Below are 8948 nucleotides of genomic sequence, written 5' to 3'. Positions count from 1 at the left end.
GATTGGGTCCCACATCGGGCTCCCTGTGTGGAGCCTGCTTTTCTTTCTGCCTGTGTCTCTGCCTCTCTCTCTCTGTGTGTGTTTCTCATGAATAAATAAATAAAATCTTAAAAAAAAGAATGTGTTTCTCTTTGCAGTTTGTGTGTGTATGACCTAGATGGTGGGTTCTCTTAGGTTTGTGAGTTTAATTTCAAGTGCTTAAGGACTCAGAGCATTTTTTTAGTATGTGTCCCCAGGTGTGTGTGTGTGTGTGTGTGTGTGTGTGTGTGTGTGTGTGTGTGTTCTTTTTGGATGTGTGTTAGAGGGTGGAGGGTGTCTCACTTATATAGAAATGTATGGCTCTGAATGTGAGATCTGTGAGCTATTTGTGCATACATGTCTCTGGTGACCAAATAACAATACCCTGAAGATGTCCACTTCCTAATCCCTGGAACCTATAATTATGTTAATTTACATGGAGAGGGGGACTCTGCAGATAGGATTAAGCACCCTGAGATGGGGAAATTATCCCAGATTATCCAAGTAGGCACAATGTAATCATTCTATGAGGGACACACGAAGGCAAGAGTCTGAGAACACAATGTAGGAAGAAACACAGAGGCAGAATAACTGACATTATGACAAAAGCAGAGATCAAAGAGAAATAGAGGTGGAGATTGATGGATGCAAAGAGAGAGATTTGAAGATGAAACACTGCTGCCTTTGAAGGTGGAGGAAGAAGCCACGAGTTTAGGAACGCAAGTGTCCTATACGAACTAGATTCTCCCCCAGGAACTTCAGGAAGGAGTAAATACCTTGACTTTTACCCTCTTAGACTCCTTGTCAGTCTTCTGATCTGCAGAAATAGAAAATAATAAATGTGTGTTGTTTTACAACAAGAAGATTGGAGTGATTTGTTAACAGCAGCGAGTCTAGAGCCCTCAGAAGGTAAAAAGGCCTGCATCTTCAAGAAATGGGATCAACGTGGCCTTCTTTTTCTTTCTTTCTTTTCTCTTTTTTCTTTTTAGTAGGCTCCAGGCCAGTCACAGGCTCTGCTTGGCTAAGACAGCCAGGCACCCTGTAGCCTTCTTTTCTTTAAAAAAAAAAATTAAAAGGGAGGGGGTTGGGAAGAAAGGACTACAGTGTCCCAGGCTGTGAGGTCTCCATCTGGTTGTTGGTACACATCCAAGGATGTAAACACCTCAGTTTGTGAGTGTATGTCTAATTGTGGGAGGTCTCTGATCTGTGCGTGGGTGGATGAACCAGGGTGTGAGGTGTCTGATCTCTGTAATACAGAATTTGTGGGCCTAGCTGTTTTCGGGTATATGGCCTAGGAGAGGAGAATCTGATTTTGCAGACAGTTCCCAAGATGTGAATTCTCTGAACTATAGGGGGTGGTGTTCACGGAGTAAGGATTCTGACTTCTTTGTGGGTACACTTGCTTTTGCTCAAAAACACTGATCTGTTTCTGGGATTCTGTCCTAGAATATGAGACCAGTTATATACTTGCTTAATCTTGAATAAAACAAACACCCAGCTGTTTGTTTGTCTCTGTCTCATGGTGTGAAGCCCCTGGTGACTGAAGCAGGAATGAAGCAGGGTGTATATCCCGTGATGGAAATTCCCTCATCTTTTTTGTGGGTATTTGTCTGATAGCATGAAGTGTTTGATCTTTTCACTGATGAATGAATAGTGTATGAGGTCTCTGACTTATTTGATGTTTTTGGTGGTTTTTTTTCTAGGTGAGCTCTTTGGCCAGTTTCAGCACGTGTCCTAGGATGTGAGATCTGTGATGTTTTGTGAATGTACATCCCAGAGTTTTAGGTCTCTGAGCTGTTTGTGGGTGTTATGTTTCAGGTCGTCAGATGTCTGATGTCGTATGTGGATATTGTGAGCATTTCTGATCTGTTTGTTGGTATATACGTGGTGAAGTGAAATTCTTATCTGTTAAGGTCTATATATATCCAGGGTTTGAGACTTCTGAGCTCATTCTAGGTGTATGTTTCAGATGTGAGGCCTCTGATCTGGTGGTGCGTATGTGTCCCACATTGCCGGCTCTCTGATGTGACATCTCTGGGTGTATTTCATTTTTTTTTTAAGATTCATTCTCTTTTTTTAAATTTTTATTTATTTATGATAGTCACACAGAGAGAGAGAGAGAGAGAAGCAGAGACAGGCAGAGGGAGAAACAGGCTCCATGCACCGGGAGCCCGACGTGGGACTCGATCCTGGGTCTCCAGGTGTATTTTCGCCCTGGGTCAAAGGCAGGCGCCAAACCGCTGCGCCACCCAGGGATCCCTCTGGCTGTATTTCTGTGCACGTGAGGACTTTCACCTCTTTATTGGGAGGATCTCCGTTTGTGGGCATGTATCCTAGGATCTAAGCTCTCTGATATCCTTGAGACTATATGCCCCAAGATTTCAGGTATCTAAATTTATCTGGATGCATTTACCAGTGTGAGGTCCATAACCTGTTTGTTGGTTCATGTTGCAGGATTAAAGGTGTGGTTTTGGTTGTATTTCTCAGATCAGGTCTTTGATCTGATCGTGCATGTGTGTCACATATATGAGTGTGTTATCTCCTTGGATGCATTGGTAAAGAGCATTGAGGTCTCTTTTTGTTTCTGTGTCCAGTTTGTGAGGTCCCTGATGTTTGTGTGTGTGTGTGTGTGAGAAAGAGAGAGAAAGAGAGAGAGAGAGAGAGAATGTGAGATGCTTTTCTGCTCTTTTGGGTGTATGTCTCATGTTTAGAGGTCTCGTCTGTTTGGGGGTCCTAGAATGTGGGTCCCTGATCTTCGCGTAGGTGTATATCACAGCACATCAGGTTCCTGCTTGCTTTGGGTGTGTATGTCCCAGATAGTGGGTTCTCTTATAGTTTTGTAGGTCTAACTCCCAGAGTGTGAAGACTCTAAGCATTATCTAGTACATTATCTCAGAATGTACCTCGCTCACATTATGCATGTATGCTCCAGGGTGGAAGGTCTCTGATCTCTTTGGATGTGTAGAATTCCAGATGTATAGTCTTCAAGCACTTCATGTACATGTCCCAGGAGGTGAGGTTTCTCTTTGTGCACATATGTTCTGTTTTGTCATAATGGATCGCCAAATATGGGCTCACCCCATTCTTGGACCTTGTAAATATGCTGTCTTACTTGGAGAAAGGGATTTTGCAGATGTGTATTCATTAAGCACCATGAGATGGAACAGTTATCCTGTATTACCCAGGAGGACCCATTCTAATCACAAGGGTCTTTATGTTAGGGAGGTAGGACCTTTGGAAACCATAAAAAACAAAGTGACCGCGTATTCTGGCGGGTAGGGGGCATGCGATGATGGAAGTAGAGTCACAGAAAGCAGAATGTGATGGCAGAAGCAGAGGTCAGAGAGCAAGAAAGATATTTGAAGCTAAAACAACGAATCATCTGATCCCCTTGTGGGTTATGCCGCAAGATATCTACCATCTGGTGTATTTTGGGGGTATGCTTTTAAGCATGCAGAGTGTCTAACTTGATTGTGGATTTGAAGTCTCTGGTCTTTTTATTTTGTATGCTCTAGAATATGGGCTCTCTGAGATGTTTGTCCACGTATGTTACTGGATTGGAGGTCTCTGATCTGTGTGTGGATGCATGTGTGTGGGGCTGTGAAGTCTCTCTGTAACCTTTTGTCAGTGGACATCCTAGGATATGAGCCCTTTGATCTGTTTTTGGGTGTATTCCCTTATATGTGAGGACTGATCTGATTCCATGTGCGATTTGTAAGTTTTGAGGTATCTGATCTGTTGGTGTATATCCAAGGATGTGAAGTCTCCAGGGTATTTGTGAGTGTATTTCCCCATACAGGATTCTTCTGAGCTGTTTGTGAGTGTGTGTTTCAGAATGTATGTCTTTCTCCACCTTGTGTATTTTGCTGGTAGGAGGTCTCTGATCTGTTTGTGGCTGTCTTCCCAGGATTTCAGGTCATCAGTATGTTTCCAAGGGTGTGTCTCAGGATCTGTTGTCTGTATTCTTTGCAGGTATAGTCCTGGATATAAGGTCTCTGATTTGTTTGTTGTGTGTGTTCCAGGATGCAAGGTTTGTGAATGGTCTGGGGGTGTGTTTTGCAGGTCTTTATGTCTGGACTCTTTGAGGGTGTGTGTCCTAGGATGTGAAGTTTCTGTGCCCATTTCCCAGCATGTGAGGTCTGTGAACATTTTGTCACTCTGTGTCCTGGGATGTGATATTTCCAATCCCTTTATGTGTACTGTCAAACATTTGAGGTCTCTTATCTTTCTGTGGATGTATTCACCAGGATATTTTAGTGTATTTCCTAGAATGTGCATCTCTCTGCTCTCTTTCTATGTATGTCCGCGTGGGCAGTGTCTGATCTCCCTGTGGGTGTACATCCCATGGTGTATGCCCTCTGATGTTTTGCGGATATGAAGTCTCTGTTAGGACAGTGAGTATGTGTCCTAAGACATGAGTTCTCTGACCACTTTTTGGATTTGTGTTGCAGGATGAGAGGTCTTTCATCTAGTTCACCGTGTATTTCCAGCTTGCAAGGTGTATTACCTGTTTGCAGATATCCATCCAAGGGTATGACATCTCTGAGGGTCTGTGCCCCACGATGTCAGATTTGTTTGTTGGGTGCACATCAAGATACAAATTGACTGATCCCTTTGTGGTTGTGTGTCTCAGGATGGGAGAATCTGTTCTTGGTCTGTGTGTCAACAGCATGTGGTCTCTGATCTGTTTGTGGCTCTATGTCCCAGGTCATCTTTTTTTTTTTTTAGAGATTTTATTTATTTATTCATGAGACACACACACACACACACACACACACACACACACAGAAAGAGAGAGAGAGAGACAGAGACACAGGCAGAGAGGGAGAAGCAGAGGGAGAAGCAGGCTCCATGCAGGGAGCCTGACGTGGGACTCGATCCCGGGTCTCCAGGATCACACCCTGGGCTGAAGGCTGCACTAAACCGCTGAGCCACCCTGGGATCCCCCTGTCCCAGGTCATCTTGTTTTGCCTTTTCTTTGTCTCAGGATGTAAGATTTTGGGTTTATATCCTAGGCTTTGAGTATCTTTGTAGGTGTAGGTCCCAACATATGAAGTTTCTGATCCATTCTTTAGTTTATTTCCCAGGATATGAGTACTCAAAAAATGTTTGTGAGTATATGTCCTGGCATGTGAGGTCTCTGGTATGTTTATATGGGGATGTCTCAAGGGATTGAGGTCTACAATCTGTTTGTGGGCATACATCCCTGGATGCTATTTCTCTGAAATAGCTGTGGGTGTCTCTCTCCACTCATGTAGTTTTTGATCTTTTTTTTGAATTTATATTTTTATTCAAGATTAAGCAAGTATATAACTGGTATATTTGGTCAATAATCTAAAACTATTTTTCCATTATTGAAACATAGGTAAGATTGGTATCTTTTTTTATAAATTTATTTTGTATTGGTGTTCAATTTGCCAACATATAGAATAACACCCAGTGCTCATCCCACCAAGTGCCCCCCTCAGTGCCCATCACCCAGTCACCCCCACCTCCACCCACCTCCCTTTCTACCACCCCTAGTTTGTTTCCCAGAGTTAGGTCTCATTCATTTGGGGAATATAAAAAATAGTTTTTGATCTTTTTGTGAGTATGTCACAGGATGTGAGGTCTGTTCTTTAGGGGCATATATTTCCTAGAATTTAAATTCTCTGAGCTATTTTGTATGTACTTCCAGGATGTGAGGTCCCTGATCCGTTTGGGTCTATGTGTTCCAGGATTTGAAGTCTCTGATTGCTGCTCTGCATCCAGCATATTCTCTGAATTATATTTTGAGGTCTATACCCTAAGTCTCAGAAGGATTTCTGAATCCTAGAGCCAAGGGCTCTGAGTTTTTTCTGGTCCTACATACCAGGGGTGAGTTCACAGAACTGTTTGGGTGGCTGTGTCTACACTGTATGACCTCTGAGCTGTCTGGTCCCTGTGTCCCAGAATACATGGTCCCTGTGCTCTTTTGGTTTGAGAGTTTCTCAACATGTTTGGGGTATATTTTCAGGTGCAGAGTCTCTTCCTCTTGGGAAGTCTCAGTCATAGAGTGTGATACATCAGACTCATTAAGGGTCTATTCCAGGGTCATAGTCTCTGAGCTTTAAATGGGAGGAGGAGGGTGCCCAGTTAGTGAGTTTCCTGAGCTGTTTGGAGGTCTTCATTCAGTATGTGAAATCTCTTCACTTTGTGATGGTCTGTGTCGAGTATGGAGTCTCTGAACTACTCAGAACTCTCTCCTTTTAGGTATGAGGTGGCGGGGCTGTTTGGGATCTATGACTCTCAGAACTCAGGTGTGTTTGAGTATCTGTGTTCAACCTCTTCTGCTTTGAGCCCATGTCCCAGGGAATGAGTTATCTATGATGTGGGTTTTGTCCTCAGGTGTGATTTATCGGAGCAGTTTCAGGATCTGTTTCAAGTTTGATGTCTTTCTACTGATGTCTTTATACTTTTGGGGGCCTCTGAGGTGCTTTACCCTCTGTGACCCAGAGTGTGAGCTCTGTATCCCTTGGTGTTGAGATTCCTGTTGTGGTGTATTTTCAAGGGTGAGGTAGCTCCTGTTGGGAGTGTCTCATCCCAGGGTATGGGGTCTCTGAACCATCAGGGGTTTGTTTCCAGGGTTTGAGTGGTTTGGGGTTCTATTACTAATGACATTTCCTGGGTGTTTGGAGGTATTTGTCCAGGCATTATGTCCCTGAGCTGGGGGTGAGGGTGCGTTTGTGTCCTAGGGTGGAAGGTTTGTTAACTCTTAAGCATTTTGGCATTGTATATCTGATATGTGAGGTCTCTGGCCTGTTTGTGGGTCTCCTTTCCAGACTGTGAGGTTAATAAACTCTTTGAGGGTTTCTGTCCCATAATGGGAGGTGCCGAGCTATGTGGGCATATATCACCGACATGTGCTGTCTCTGAACTCTTTTGTATTTCTCTCCCTACTTGGTTAGAAGTTCTTTGGGTTGTTTGAGAGCCTGTGTCCACAACGTGAGATCCCTAAGCTGTTGTGAGTCTGTGTCCATTACTGGATCTCTCCTCTGTTTGTGGCAGACTGAACAGAATGTGAGGTGTCTAGGCCCTTTGGTGATCCGTGTCCGTGAGCGTCAGGTGTCTGAAATCTTTCTGGATATGGGTACAAAGTGGGAGTTCCATAAATGGTTTAGGGGTCTGAGTTCAGGGTGTGGTATTTCTGAATCATTCAGAGGTCTGTTGAGAGTGTATACCCTTCCTTTTGGGAAGACCTTGAGCTATTTGGGGATGTGAGCCTATGATATGAGGTTTCTAAGCCATTTGGAGTCTGCATCCAGGATGTGTGATCTGAGTTATTTGTGATCTGTATTCCAGGGCTTGCAGTCTCTAAGCTATGTAAAGGACTTGTGTCCGGATTTTCAGGTCTCTGAGCTCTTCTGTGAACCAGAGTGGAAGGCCTCTGAGCTGTTTGGGGATCTATCTCAGTGTATGAAGGCTCTGAGCTATTTGGGGGAAATCTGTCCAGTACATAACATCTCTGAACAGGAATCTATGTCAAGGGTGCAAGATCTCTGAGCTAGTTTAAGGCCTGTGTTTCAGCCTATGGGATTTTGGAGCTCTCTAGTATCATGTTCAGGGCATGAGGTCTCCGAGTTGGTCTGGTGGTCAGAGAAGAGGGTGTGAGGTCTATCTGTCCATCTTTATCCCAGTTTGTAAGTTCTCTGTGAAACTGGTGGGTCTTTATCCCTGGTTGTGAAGCTTTGCGGGGGTCTGTAATCAGATTTTCAGGTCTCTGAGCTCTTTGGGTACGTGAGTTACAAAGTGGGAGGTCTCTGAAGTTAGGTAGTCTTTCCTAAGCTGTCCTGACTCTGAACTCTTTTGGGGTCTGTGTCAGAAGGTACAGGAATGGGCAGCCCAGGTGGCTCAGCGGTTTAGCGCCGCCTTCAGCCCAGGGCCTGATCCTGGAGACCCGGGATTGAGTCCCATGTCGGGCTCCCTGCATGGAACCTGCTTCTCCCTCTGCCTGTGTCTCTGCCTCTCTCTCTCTTGAATAAATAAAATATTTTAAAAAAGAAGGTACAGGGCCACTGAGCAGTATATAGGTGTTTCCCAGGCTTGGTATTCTCTGAACAAGGTCTGTTTCTGGGCTGTGAGATCTCTCTGCTTTTTGGGAGTCTGCGTCTAAGACTTGAGTCTCTGAATTGTTTGTGGCACTCTGTTCTAGGGAGAGGCCTCTGGGATGCTTAGGGCTCTACTTTCCAGGGTATCTCTGAGCAATTTGGGGTTCTGTGTCCAAGGTAGGAGATTTCAGGATCATTTAGGGATTGGTGCTCAGAGCATGAGGCCTCAGCATTTGGGCAGTCTATGTCTAGGTGTCACATCTTCACTTCTGGAGAAGGGGGTGTCTACCCCAGGATGTGAAGTCTTGTTTGGGAATTGCCAATCATGGTGTAAAGGCTCTGAATAGCTTGGGTGGCAGTATCCCAGGTTGTGAGGTCTGAGATGTCTGTACCTCTCTATCCCAGAAAGCTCATTCTCTGATGTGGTGTGGGGTCTGACTCCCAGAATATAAGGTGACATTCGAGGACTTGGGAGCTCTTGGGGAGTCTGTGTCCCATTGTTCCAGTACAGCCTATGAGTTAGTTGGGGTCTGTGTCCAGGTGCGAGATCTCTGAGCTGCTTGAAGATAGGTATCTCAGAGTATGAGGTCTCAGTGGCCTCGGGTCAACATCCAGGTATAAGATCTATGGGCTGTTTGGAAGCCTGGTCCTAAGTCACAATGCCTGACCCACTTAGGATTCTGTCACCTGTAAGGTCTTCAAAATAGTTGGGTATCTGGGTCGCCGCATGTGAGGTTTCCTGAGCAAAGCAAAGGGCACTGGCTCATATTCCAACGGAGGGGTGATGAAATCAAGTTAGAAGATGGAAAGGTCATCTCTGTTCTCTTTCTACCCTGGCACATATAGGCACTCAATATTTGCAGA

Source organism: Canis lupus, chromosome X (genome assembly GCF_011100685.1).
Source record: "Canis lupus familiaris isolate Mischka breed German Shepherd chromosome X, alternate assembly UU_Cfam_GSD_1.0, whole genome shotgun sequence".
Classification (NCBI taxonomy): Eukaryota; Metazoa; Chordata; class Mammalia; order Carnivora; family Canidae; genus Canis; species Canis lupus.
The sequence above is the reverse complement of the archived record's forward strand: the minus strand, read 5'-3'. Positions refer to the sequence as shown.